At 36.4% G+C, this 14,730-nt stretch overlaps 1 long non-coding RNA gene across 1 annotated transcript; it reads right to left on the reverse strand.

Annotated features, from left to right (window-relative positions):
- Positions 1 to 13,380: 13,380 nt before the first annotated feature.
- On the reverse strand, positions 13,381 to 14,308 carry LOC129756127 (uncharacterized). The gene is made up of 3 exons (XR_008739398.1): positions 13,840 to 14,308; positions 13,683 to 13,764; positions 13,381 to 13,627 (listed from the first exon to the last, which is right to left on the reverse strand). It is a non-coding gene; the product is annotated as an uncharacterized LOC129756127 (long non-coding RNA).
- Between the last annotated feature and the right edge of the window lie 422 nt (positions 14,309 to 14,730).

Below are 14,730 nucleotides of genomic sequence, written 5' to 3' on the forward strand. Positions count from 1 at the left end.
GTATTTTAGCCATTTTTAAACTATTGAAAAGGCACACAGTGGACGAAATAATTTTTCCATCCTTTGACGATACCTATCAGATAATTGATATGCATAAAAAATAAGAATACACATATTTTACATAAAATCGAACATCATACAAATCATCAACCTTAGCGAAATTGTTGAAATAACAAATCAAAAATCAAAGCCATCAACTGATATTACACAAGACAAAACAGCAAGGTGTTTGCGTAATGTTAACAGTACACACAAATAATAATGAAAGGAAATCTACTATTTATTCAATGGCAACACCGGTGTTACCCGTTTCGAAAGTCAATCTTCTTATTCGTGTGAATGAACTCAAAACCATAAAAACAACAAGTAAAAGGAAGGATAACATTTTGATGAAAGCGCAGTTAAAAAATCTAATAAAAAAAAACAAGAAATCCCAATAACACTTTTTCAAATACTATAGGATAGTCTATTTGAGAAAAGAAAAAAAAACTATCACTGCAACAGCAAACAATAACAGTACGAATAACATACAAAAAGCAAATAAAAAATACACACACAGGCAAACTACAGCAAACTTATTCTGAAGGCGATCCATCGCGCATTAAGTGATCTATAACTAAACAGAAGAAGAAAAAGCTAGTTTAATTGTTTATTTATTCAAATGGATCATCATCAGTTAGGAGGAGACCATCAAGTAAGAGAAGATAATATAATATTAATGAACTCTTGACGTAAGAACCGAAAACCAGTGAGCAAAGGCTTCAACAAAAGAATAAAAAAGCGAAATGCACGACACACATAGGCGCATACCTCGGGTATTACCATGCACGCGCTTATAACGTAATACCAGAAATGAAACCAACGAGCGCCAATTGTCTGTACCATCGTGAAGCAGACAAGCAAAGTGCATCATTGTTGCCATAAACCTACAACTGTGTTTAGTGGCAATGTATGAATGAAATAAAAAACCAACAAAAAATCAAACATACATGGATAATGAAGGAAGGAAGCGAATATAACATGTGAGAAAATAAAAAAAAGGAAATATAATCTATTTGAAAAGATCTATCTGAAGCCTGGGGTTATTTTTGATGACATTCCATAAATTTTTTGCCTCTATAAAGCTGGAACAAATATCAAATTCTTCTTTTGTCATCCCAGGCGATTTTCCAGAAAATTCTGAAGGGGGTAATAAATAAAGTTTAAAGTATTTAGGTATTTTGTTGAAAAATTTGATAAATTCTTCAAACACTTTAAAGAGCGAAAGTCAAATTGTAGAAGAAGTGAATTGTAACACTAAAATTTCTAAATATTCTCTATCTAAAATAACTCGATGTTTTGTAAAATGTAGATTGTATGCAAGTTTTTCGCATGCAAGCTTTTATCCAATTTGTTTAAAAAACCATAGAATATGGATGAAAAAAATGACAAAAACTTAAAAATAAACCACAAATACAACAAAAACAATGAAGAAAAATTTGATAAAAAAAATAATGAAAAAAACGTAAAAATTAAAAACAAACTAAAAATAAAAATTGTCACAAATTAAACGATAAAAGTAACAAAAAAAGTTAACAGCGATGACAAAATTACAAAAAAAAATTCAAAAATGGTTGTATTTTTGAAAAAGGAAAAAAATACAAAACTAACAAAAAAAAACTGGGAAATATTACAAAAATGATAAGACCAAAAACCAAAACGACGAAAATGATAAAGATGACTAAAATATCAAAAATGACAAAAGTTTAAAAAAATTATAAACGTGACAAAAAAGACAAAAGTGACAAAAATAACAAAGGTGAAAAAAAAATTAAAAAAAAAATGGCAAAAGTGCAAAACTGACGAAAAAAAAAACAGAAATGACCTATATAACAAAAATTTCAAAGACAAAAATGTAAAGGTGCTTAAAATGTCAAAAATTACAAAGAAAATGACAATAACGACAAATATGAAAAAAAAATGAAAACAATAGCAAACAGTGACAACAATAAACAAAAATAACAAGGATAACAAAAACGAAGAATAATGAAAAAACTGACAAATTTCACAAAAATGCCAAAGATGACGAAAAATGAAAATTTGACAAAAATGAGCAAAAACTACAAAAAACGCAAAAATTATAGAATTAGCAAACAGGGACAAAATCGACCAAAAAATACACCAATGACAAAATGAAGATAAATGACTTAACTGACGTGTCTGACAAAAATGAAAAAGAAAGGAAAAATGCAGAAAGTGCAAAAATGATTAAAATGAAAAAAAAAACCGAAATGACCAATATGACAAAATCGACAAAAATGTAGAGATGACAAATATGTCAAAAATGACAAAGGTTACATAGAAAATGGCAAAAATAACAACAACGACAAAATATTACAAAATTTAAAAAAATTAAAACAATAACAAACAGTGATAAAACTGACAAAAAATACAACAATGAAAAAAATAAAGATAAATGACAAACTGACAAATTTGACGAAATAAAGAAATTTGACAAAAATGTTAAAAGATGACAAAAATGTAAACAATACCAAACAGTGACAAAAATGATAAAAAAACATCAATGACAAAAATGAAGATAAATGACGAAACCGACAAATCTGAAAAAATGACAAAAGTAAAAAAAAATGCAAAAGTGCAAAAATGGCAAAATTGACATAAATGAAAAAAAACAAGACCATATTGGATAAAAATGATAAAAACGAAAAAAAATGTGAAGATAACCGAAATGTCGAAAATGACGAAAATCGCAAAAATGACATCAATGACAAAAATGAAATCAATAACAAACAGTGACAAAAATGACAAAAAATTACAACAATGACAAAAATGGAGATAAAAGACAAAACTGACAAATTTGACAAATATGTGTATAATACAAAAAATACTAAAATGGAAACAATACCAAACAGTGACAAAAAATATGAAAAAAAATCATTGACAAAAATGAAGATAAATAACAAAACTGACAAATCTGACAAAAACGACAAGACCAAAATTTAAAATCTGATACAAGTGAAAAAAAAAATGCAAAATGGCAAAAATGAGATTGAGGAAAAAAAACAACCGAAACGACCAATATGACAAATTTGACCAAAACGACAAAAATTTGAAGATGACCAAAATATCCAAAAAGAGACCAAAGTTACAAACAAAATGTCAAAAAAGAAAACAACGACAAAATATGACAAAAACAAAAAAAATGAAAACAATGACAAAACTGACAAAAATTTACAAGAATGAAAACTGTGAAGATAAATGACAAAACTGACAAATTTGACAAAAAATAAATTTTTTTACAAATATATATAAAAAAAATGCATTCGTCTCCCATCAGTCAGTGAACACGGTCGTGTTTTTGTGCAGCCTCGTGTGTGAAAAAAGTATCCTTTGTTCGGTTGATAGGAGACAGTTACCGCGTTCAATCCGGTGTTTTTTGCCGTATGGTGACACAGAAGACAATCAAATTCCTGCTAGCTACCGAAGCAGAAAAGTGCCCTCGCTAGCAAAGTAAAGGGCTTTCCCGAAACTTGGCCTTTCGAGTGCTGGAGGCCAGCAGTTTTTTTTCTGCCTGCAGTTGTTCCCCGTGAAAGTGAAGTGGCCCCTCTGGAAGTGTTTCCCCTACCAGGCGGGTGAAGGTCGTCGTCATTGTTTGACAAACGGCCTGATAATCTTCATCAGTCTGGTTGTCCCGCTCGTTGAGATTCGTGGCAGCCATCTTCAATCAACGAAGGAAGACCACGTGGTTGGAGCCATCGTTAGACACTGGACCATATATACGACTTGGAAATTGGCCGAATAGTCGTGAAGAACGAAAAAATCAAACAAGTTTGTAATTTCTTTTATTTTTTCACTGTTTCTACTCTATCTTTTTTTCCCTTTTTAATATTTTAACAATTAAGTGCTTCGCTCATATTTTTAAAAACGGAGACATTAGTGTCTCCGTTGAAAAAATATGAACGAAGGCGGGGGGTTAAACCCCTCAACTGATAATGATGAGAATATGACCTACGAGAATGAGGAGCATCTGGAGGATCCAGATGCTGCTGGTCCCTCAAATGCTCACATTTCTCAGACGGACAGTAATTCCTCATCATCAGTTGAGAGTAGAACAACCCGGCTCCGAAAATATGCGGAAGGTTCATCTTCTTCTGGATCTTGGGTGGTTTTTATCCGGCCCAAAAAGAACGGCAAGCCTCTCAATGTGGTACAGATCACCAAAGATCTGGCGAGGTGGACCTCTGTAACCAGTGTTACAAAGTTGCGTGCAAACAAGCTGCGCGTTGTTGTGGGTAACTCGAAAGCTGCTAACGAGATTGTAGCCAGCAATTTTCTGAATTTAGAGTATCACGTTTACATCCCGTCTCGAGACGTAGAGATTGAGGGCGTGATCACAGAAATGAGTCTGGACGCGAAATACGTTAAATCCAACGGCGTTGGTAAGTTCAAGAGCCTCGATTCGACTTCTGTCGAAATCGTGGATTGCCGTCAACTCAATACTGCCAACGTCGTAAATGGAGTTACAAAGTACTCGCCTTCAGCTTCATTTCGTGTGACCTTCGCGGGTACCGCCCTCCCTCACTACGTCTTGATTGACGGAGTTTTAAGGCTTCCTGTGCGACTCTTCGTGCCTCGACCCATGCATTGTCAAAATTGCATCAAATTGGGGCACACAGCGTCGCACTGTTGCAATAAGCCACGCTGTCCCCAATGCGGGGAGAATCATGGGGCTGGAGCATGCTCAGCAATAGAGCAGAAATGTGTCTATTGCGGGGGCTCACCCCATGAAATCTCTTCGTGCGAAGCATTCAAGAGTTGCTGGGATAAACAGAAGCGCTCTTTAAAAGAACGATCGAGACGTTCTTATGCCTCTATCTTAAAGAGCGCTTCTCCACTGGCCCAACCTCATTCGAGTAACATCTTTTCTGTGTTGCCAGTTGACAACGAAGAGGCGACTGACGAGGAGAACCCTTTTGTTTTCGTTGCGAACTCCCGGAAACGTGCTAAAACAACTCCCAAGACACCCAAAATACCCAAGAAAATCCCTACAATGAGCCCTCCAATCAGTGTCCCTAAAAAGCCGAATGCTGCAGAACAACAAAAACTAAATCCTCCTGGATTCCGCACGATATTTTCACCACAGAATAATCCAACTCCAGCAGGGACCTCAAAGGCCCCCATGAAAAATGCAGTTTTGTCAGAATCCACTTCCCAGCCGGGATTGTTTAAGTTGGCTGACATTCTAAATGGAATGTTTTCGTTTTTCAACGTTTCTGAATCCATCAGAAGCATTGTAACAACAATGCTTCCTGTATTAAAGACATTTTTGAAGCAATTGATGCAAACTTGGCCCCTCATTTCAGTGTTTATCTCTCTCGATGGCTAATTTACGCCGAGAGGTCGGAGATATCACTGTGTTACAGTGGAATTGTCGTAGTATTATCCCTAAACTGGATCCGTTCAAATTTCTTCTTCATGAAACTAGTTGCGATATTTTTGCCCTTTCTGAAACATGGCTTTCTTCTGAATCAAACATCTCCTTCCACGACTTTAACATCATCCGTCTGGATCGCAACGATTCTTATGGAGGGGTGCTTTTGGGGATCAATAAGCGCCACTCCTTTTATAGAATCCACCTCCCTTTATCAGGAGGAATTGAAGCTGTTGCATGTCATACAACTATAAGAGGTAAGGACTTATGCGTTGTCAGTTTGTACTGGCCTCATAGAGTTGCAGTGGATCGAAATCACCTAGAGGACCTGTGCTCAGTGCTTCCTGAGCCAAGGTTGATCCTGGGTGACTTCAATTCACATGGAACTGTCTGGGGAGAACAAACTGACGATTGTCGTTCTACTCTTATTTATGACATTTGTGACAGATTCAATTTAACAATTTTGAACACGGGTGAAAAAACACGAGTACCTAAACCTCCTGCAAGACCAAGTGCAATTGACCTCTCACTCTGCTCAAATTCACTATCATTGGATTGCCAGTGGAAGGTAATCCCTGATCCCAATGGTAGTGATCACTTGCCAATCAAAATTACAATCACCAATGGGGCCAGCACTTCAAATTCAACAAATATGGCATATGACCTTACAAGACACATCGACTGGAAAAAGTACTCGGACGAAATAACAGATGCCATTGATTCTATGAATGTTTTACCTCCTTTGGAAGAGTATCACTTCCTTTCACGTTTGATCCATGAAAGTGCATTTTGCGCCCAAACAAAACCCATCCCAGATTCAACTGTTCTTCGAAGGCCCCCAAATCCATGGTGGGATCAGCAGTGTTCCAAGCTTTATAAGGACAAATCAAAAGCATTCAAAGATTTTCGAAAACATGGAACCCTCGTCCTTTTTGAATCATACGTTTCCCTTGAAAATCAGTTCAAAAAATTGATCAAAGGGAAGAAAAAGGCGTATTGGAGAAATTTTGTGGGTGGTTTATCAAGGGAAACATCCTTGAGTACCTTATGGAAAGTTGCACGAAGCATGCGTAATCGATCATCTACAAATGAAAGTGAAGAATATACACATAGATGGATATCCAACTTCGCACGGAAAGTCTGTCCAGATTCTACACCTGTGCAAAAAATAATCCGGAACGTGCCTTCTGATAGGTGTGGTCTGGATTCCAGCTTTTCGATGGTCGAATTTTCACTTGCGCTCCTCTCTTGTAACAATTCAGCTCCGGGAATTGATCAAATCAAATTTAACTTGTTGAAAAACCTTCCGGACGCTGCAAAATTTCGCTTGTTAAATTTATTTAATCAATTCTTGGAGAACAACATTGTTCCCCAAGAGTGGAGACAAGTGAAAGTCATCGCTATCCAAAAGCCCGGAAAACCAGCATCCGATGCGAATTCGTACCGTCCTATAGCGATGTTGTCTTGTATACGCAAGTTGATGGAGAAAATGATTTTGTTTCGTTTGGATAAATGGGTAGAAGCAAATGGTCTCCTTTCAGATACTCAATTTGGGTTTCGAAGGGGCAAAGGGACAAACGATTGTCTTGCTTTGCTGTCTTCAGAGATACAAATGGCGTACGCAAAACGTGAGCAAATGGCTTCGGTGTTTCTAGACATAAAGGGAGCTTTTGATGCAGTCTCAATAGAGGTTTTGTCAGACAAGTTGCACTCCCGGGGTCTGCCTCCTCTATTGAACAACATCTTATACAGCTTGCTTTGTGAGAAACATCTGAACTTTGCTCACGGAGATATTGCAATTAGAAGAACCTCCTACATGGGTCTCCCGCAGGGTTCATGTTTAAGCCCACTTTTGTACAACTTTTACGTAAGTGACATCGACAGTTGTCTCTCTGAAGGCTGCACTTTAAGACAGCTTGCAGATGATGGCGTAGTATCTGTAACAGGTAATACTGAGTCACATCTGCACAGACCTTTACAAGATACTTTAAACAGATTGTCATCCTGGGCTTTGGGGCTTGGAATCGAGTTCTCTCCAGAGAAAACGGAGTTGGTGGTTTTCTCTAAAAAGCATAGACCAGCTCAACCACAGCTCCAACTTCTTGGCAGGACGATCACTCAATCGAGGTGTTTTAAGTATCTTGGGGTTTGGTTTGATTCCAAATGTACCTGGAGAGCACACATTGAGTATCTGAAAGGAAAATGCCAACAGAGAATCAATTTTCTCCGATCAATCACTGGCACCTGGTGGGGAGCCCATCCAGAAGATCTTTTAAAATTGTATCGAACAACTATCCTCTCAGTTATGGAATATGGTAGCTTCTGTTTCCAGTCGGCTGCCAAAACTCACCTCATAAAACTCGAGCGTATCCAATACCGTTGTCTTCGCATCGCTTTGGGCTGTATGCCCTCAACGCACAACATGAGTCTTGAAGTTTTGGCAGGAATACTCCCTTTGAAAGATCGATTCAATCTACTATCACTTCGGTTCCTCATCAGGTGTGAGGTCATGAACCCATTGGTGATCGTTAATTTTGAAAGGTTACTTGAGCAAAATTTTCATACAAGATTTATGTCTATATACCATGTCCTCATGTCAATGCAGGTAAACCCTTCTTCGTATTCTCCTGCTCGTGTTTGTAGCCCAGACTACGATAATTCTTCTGTTCAGTTTGATTTGTCTATGCAGCAGGAAATTCGTGGAATCCCGGATCCGCATCGTCCACTTCTGATTCCAAGAATTTTCGAAGCTAAATATAGACACGTCGATGCTGATAAAATGTACTTTACTGATGGATCACTTATAGAGGAATCAACAGGATTTGGAGTGTTCAACGAAATATCTAGCGCCTCTTACAGCCTCGAGTCACCATGCTCTGTGTATATAGCAGAGTTAGCAGCAATTCATTGGGCTTTGGACAGTATCGCTTCAAGGCCAGTCGGGCACTACTTTATTGTAACGGATAGTCTGAGTTCTGTTCAAGCAATTCACTCAATAAAACCGGGAAAGCACTCGCCATACTTCTTCGAGAAGATACGGGATAGTTTGAGTGCTTTATCAAAACGTCGCTTTACCATCACCTTTGTTTGGGTTCCCTCCCATTGTTCGATAGAGGGTAATGAGAAGGCAGACTCTCTGGCAAAGGTGGGGGCGATGGAAGGTGACACGTATCAGCGTGAAATCGCCTTCAACGAATTTTACTTTTCAGTTCGAAGAAACTCTCTTGTCAACTGGCAACGCAAATGGGACGAGGATGAGGATGGTCGGTGGCTGCACTCGATTATCCCAAGGGTAAGCCTTAAACCATGGTTTAATAGATTGGACCTGAGTCGGGATTTTATTCGTATATTTTCCCGTCTCATGTCCAATCATTGTTCCTTAGACGCGGTACTCTATCGTTTTGATATTGCTGGCAGCAATTTGTGTAGTTGCGGCCAAGGTTACCACGACATCGAGCATATTGTTTGGTCGTGCGAGGTCCATCTTGTCGCTAGAACGAATTTCATAGACTCCCTTCGGGCCCGAGGAAAACCACCCTATGTTCCAGTGAGAGATGTGCTGGCAGTGATAGACTTGGACTACATGTTCGAAATATATCTTTTCCTTAAAGCTATTGATCTTCGTCTATAATTCTTTTTATTTTCATATTTCCCTATCTATTTTCTTTTCTTTAAAAAAAAAGTGAACTAGAAGTAAGCAAACTATTGTAAAAAAAAAAACAAAAAGAGTTTGCACACAAAACTTTCGAGGCTCCACTTAGCAAAAATTCGCTGTTACTTTCCGTTAGCAAAAATGTTTTTTTACTTTTGAGTTAGCAAAAAGCACAATTTACTTGATTTTAGTAATCAGAAAGTTTATCTTGCTCGATTTTAGTAAAACGAAAGTTTTCTAGCCGCCTTATTTCTAGATAGCAGCCGCTGCCGGTAGAGACAAAAAAAAAACTGACGGGATTCAGTGCCGTTCCGGAAATTCGATGCTGGCGGTTCTTTTGGTGGCTAAGTTCACGACAAATTGGTAGCCAAATCGATAGTGGATGCAAACAGGTAAGAGTCGATCAAGAAGTGTAAAATGTTTTCCGTAATTTTAATTTATGTTTTTTACTATTAGGTTGCTGCTGCCGGTGGGGTTCCGGGTTTTAATTGCAACAGTCCGAAAATCGAAAGGGACAAAGCTGGAATTTCAATGCGGTGCGTCCGGAACAACCCCGGTGTCGATCGCTTGGCATTTCGCGTTCCCAGGATCGGAACTAAATAAGTTCCATGAAGTGTCGAAATAAAGAGAAAAATCAATTGAAAGTAAACTTATTTTTGTATTCTTTTCAATAATCTAACATTCCCTAAGAAATTGCAAAGAAAAACAATAAATATTGAAATTTCAGGTCCGGGGCGATCTTTTCCTCCGGTTTTTGCTAGAAAAGTGAGCAAAAATTGCGGCGGCTAAATTTGTCTCTCGTTTGCTAAAGTTTTAGTTCGAAAAAATTGCTAAATTGATTGCTAAGATTTTAGCTGGTCAAATTTGAGCAAAATTTTGCTAATTTCCGGCCTCGAAAGTTTTGTGTGTGGCTCCTTAAAGCCTAAAGGTATGAGCCGTTTCAAATAAAGAATTAACAAAAAAATATAAAAAATGACAAACGTTACAAAAATGAAAGCAATACCAAATAATAACAAAAATGACTAAAAAAATCTGAAATATAAACAATTAAGATAAATGACAAAACTGACAGATCTGAAAAAACGACAAAAGTGACAATTAATACAGACATGACAAATTAAACAAAAGTGAAAAAAATGCAAAAGTGCAAAAATGACATAAATGAAAAAAAAAAATCAGAAATGACCAATATGACAAAAATTTACCAAAATTTCGAAAATGACTAAAGTTACAAAAGAAAATCGCAAAAATGATAACAATGAGAAAAATAAAACAATAACAAACAGTGACAAAAATGATAAAAAATTACAATTACAAAAATAGACGAAACGGACAAAAATTTGACAAAATCTGAAAAATGACCAAACAGTGACAAAAACGACTAAAAATACACCAAAGACAAAAAATTCAGATAAATGACAAAACTGTAAAAAATTAAAATCTGACCAAAGTGAAACATGTAAAATAGCAAAAATGAGATGAAGGAAAAAAAAAAACAGAAACGACCAATATGACAAAAATGATAAAAACGACAAAAATGTGAAGATTACCAATATATCCAAAAAGAATAAAAATTTTAAAGAAAAGGGCAAAACAAATGACAAAAATGATAAAAATTAAAACAATAACAAACATTGACAATTTTTTGTCATCTTTGAAAAACAATGAAAAATATGAAGATAAAAGACAAAACTAACAAATATAGAAAAATGGCATGACTGACATAAATGACAAAACATGGCAAAAATGATAGAAAAGACAAAAATTATAAAAGTGACAAAAATCACAAAAATGGTCACAATGACAAAATTACAAATGTGACAAAAAAAACAAAAAGATGATTAAAAATTTGGAAAAAAATTTGTATGTTTATTTTGTTTATCTGCAGAGGCTTTAATTATTCAGTTTATTAACCACAAAAATACATACAATAATGACAAAATTACAAATTGCAAACTATTATAAATTACAAAAACCACCAAAAATCAAAAAAAAATACAAAACTTATAAAAATAATAAAACTGACAAAATTCACAAAAATGGCTATCAAAATAAAAAAAAAAAATCAAATATTATATAAACGACAACAAAGACAAAAATTATAAAATTTATTGAAATGACATGAATGACAAAAATGAAAAATAGGTCGAAAATTTGAAAAAAATATGTATGTTTATTTTATTTATTTGTTGAGTCTTTAATTATTCAGTTGATTCGCCACTTACCACAAAAATTGCAAAAGATACAAAAATTACAAATTTTACAAAATTACAAAATTACAAAAATTGCAAACTATTAGAAATTAAAAAATACTGCCAAAAATTTCAGAAATGACAAAAACTACCTGAATTACCTTTAAGTTTAAGGGCCTTGATAAAACCATTTGTGAATTATCGATACTTAAATGACAAAAGACAAAGGCCCTTATTCTGCGCCGCGCGTGACGTGATGATTGTCACCTCACCTCGGAGTCACCGTGAGATTTGTCACCTTATTCCCGTAGTCGATGTGGGTAAAGTGACAGAGGTTCATTCGTAGGTGAGTGACTGAGTGAGCTCATGTGTCACACGCTAACTTTTGGCTACCCCTTAAAGGCGTAAAATTGACCCGTTATTGAGAACCTCCACGATCTGTCAAATAACGGGTCATTTTATCGGATCAATATTACCCCTTATTTCGAAAAGCTCGATTCCCTTCAAAAGGGGTTGTTTTTGAAGTTGTCAAATTCAAAGCGTTATTTTTTGTACGATGAATCATGAAGATAGAGAGATTGCATGGTAAGTTTTTAAGTAATAAATTATGTTCTCGGAAATTAATCAGATATATTTTCATACAGATCAGGCCACCCGCAGTGCGCAATCCCAGGCAAGCCCCCAAATACAAAGAAAAACACGGAGGAATCGATTTGAAGCCATAATCGTCGTTGAGTTAATATTTACTGGTAAGTTGTGATATTTTTCTTCTTACACAGCAAAAATTAATTTCTGTAATATTACAGTAAATATCCTGTAACAAAAAGGAGCAGGACATTTACTGTAATTTTACAGGTCGAAAAAAAATTACGTGCCTGTAATTTTCAAGTGCACATTTTTTTTACAGTATGATTTGAAATTACAGGCCTGTAATTTAAAGCCATGTACAGTGTACAGGGTTGTAGTTCGTACTTTATTTTCAAATTTATTTATGAATATTGTTTATGAATTAAATAAATGGAAAATAATAAAGACTAAAACGCAAGTATTTTCCAATGCTATTTATGGCATGAATAAAATGACACTATTACGTGCTATAACCATGCAGTATGGTATAAATATCCCACGACATAAAAGATTTTACTCTTTTTTGTGATATTTCGAAGGATTTTACTTAATAAATTGTTTTTTTTTCAATCTCATTTTTATATTTCATATCAGTAAACTGTTGAGTCGGGTTCAATAAGCAGGATTAATTGATTGGATGGAATCACCCGTATGCTTAATGGCGTAGAAGTTGGTTGGCTTTGTAACTTTTGTGGTAAAGACGTGGTGGTGGAATTTCTTAAGATCTTTTGAACTGCCCAATCCCGAAACAACCTGGGGCCAGATGATTGACGTTTCTCAAGATTGCTCCAATGAGTAGATGATATTTGGTAGCTGGTCATCGGTGTAGGGGTTTTGTAACATTTAAATATGGTCAGAGATTCAATGCAAAGCCCTGCGAATAAAGGGTTTATGAATAATAAAATCTAGATAAAAAAACACCAAACTACCTTGTCCAGTTCCGGTAGACTGTTTTGAATAGCAGCATCCAATGATTTCTGGTTTTTAAACAAAGGCATCTTTTCAGCACGTTTTGATTTGGTTTAATAGGCTTGACAATTTTCTTTGGATTGTGAGCTGTTTAAGGTTGCGACTACTGGCTGCACCTGCAGCATACGTAGCCAGATTACTGCTGTTGTTCGACAGTAGCAAATTTGACTTTTGCATGTTGGGATTTTTGATGCTTTGTTTAGGACGTGGTAGCGAACTCAGGAAATTCATCCATAATTATACTGTCCACAATCGAATGGGTCACGCCTTCGATTTTCATTTTGGATTTAAACACCCTGAGACAATCGTCGGCGGAGCCAACTACGACAAATGACGTCTGGGCAAACATTTTTTCCCGATGCTCGATTCCTCTTGGCTATCAATAAAAAAATTACAAATGTTAAATGTAAAATTTTGTTAATAAATCTAGCTTGTAAAAACTCACCCATCGATTCCTGGCTGATGTGCAACGGCTACCAGATGATCATCTTTTTGACCATCGTGCGGAGATTTGCATTCAATGTTTTTAGTATGCCGATGTAGGCAGCCAAATAGCTCGATATAAGACTTTCTATAAGTAATCCGTTAATTCATCGAATCAGTCGCGAATCCCTGGACATACTTGCCGGAGGCGACCCACTGATTTGTCAATAACTATTTCCTATGTTCATGCTGTTTGTCCTCAATCGTCAACCGGGCTAAACGATCGATGTCCAACAGTTTTGTGACTTAACTGAAGAATCGAATCAACCTAGTCTGAAAATAATCTGTTGAAAGTTTCTTCTCTCAACAATCCACAAATCATGCTTACTTGTTTCTCGGTTATGGTTTCCTCCAGGTCGTTCCTTTCATCATCCGTCACTTTCGCTACCGTGAGCCAGCTGGATGTACTCCTGCAGTTGGTCAACAAAGAAATTTTTTTAGCGATTTCATAATTTAAAAATAAATTATTGATATACAAAACTTACCCTTGAGGATATTTTTCGACCATGTTGACTCAATTGGTTTGTCCATCGACGAAGATGAAGATGTTTATCCACCAGGGTTTGTCAGAACCATCATCATTATAACCACCGGGAAAGCCTCCACGAATTTGCCAACAAGCAGGACAATCGGATGACCCGGCTGAGGCAATTTTGTGCAGCATCATTTTTGTGGGCCTTGCCTCAGGTGAACAGTATAGCTTGATGACCGAAAAACCACGAAAAACTATATACGTATCGTACGATTTCATGTCGTTTTTTTGCGTTCCGCGACCAACCAACCCGAATTAAAAACATAACAAAATACACTCAAACGAAGCGCATAGTAAAACTACTAAATCTAGGCGTAAAATGAACAAATGCGAATGCTAGTCGAAAAAACCAATGATGAAGTCTTTAAAACAAAATATTCTTTTGATAAGTATATTTAATCAAAATGTCGGTCGGAACGTACTTTTTCACTCAGCTTAAAGCTTGATTTTTTTACAAACGCTCCGCAAAAATCGATACCGATACGATTCTAATAAATTTGCTTAGCTTTTTCTAGCTGATTCATATTCAGGATTTGAAATAAGGTCTTGAAATGTTTCATTACTTACTGTGCATGGAACTGGATGTTCTATGGCAGCACCCGGCTGAATGCAACATTTCGAAATTGAACAGGAAAACGCTGAAGGCCCAATGCAGCCGAATGTTCCCGTTCTAAGCCACCCGGTGACAGTCTCGTTTAGAGGCGTTTCACAGCGATCCGTCCCGTTTTCGACTCTCCTCCAACAAGAAGTTTCGGCCGCTTCGGACCAAGGAACCGGGGTCCGGAAGCGCGCCAACAAAGCCATTGCTCAACGGAATCAATCGACAAACAAGTCTACTCGTGCT

Source organism: Uranotaenia lowii, chromosome 3 (assembly GCF_029784155.1).
Source record: "Uranotaenia lowii strain MFRU-FL chromosome 3, ASM2978415v1, whole genome shotgun sequence".
NCBI classification, from domain to species: domain Eukaryota; kingdom Metazoa; phylum Arthropoda; class Insecta; order Diptera; family Culicidae; genus Uranotaenia; species Uranotaenia lowii.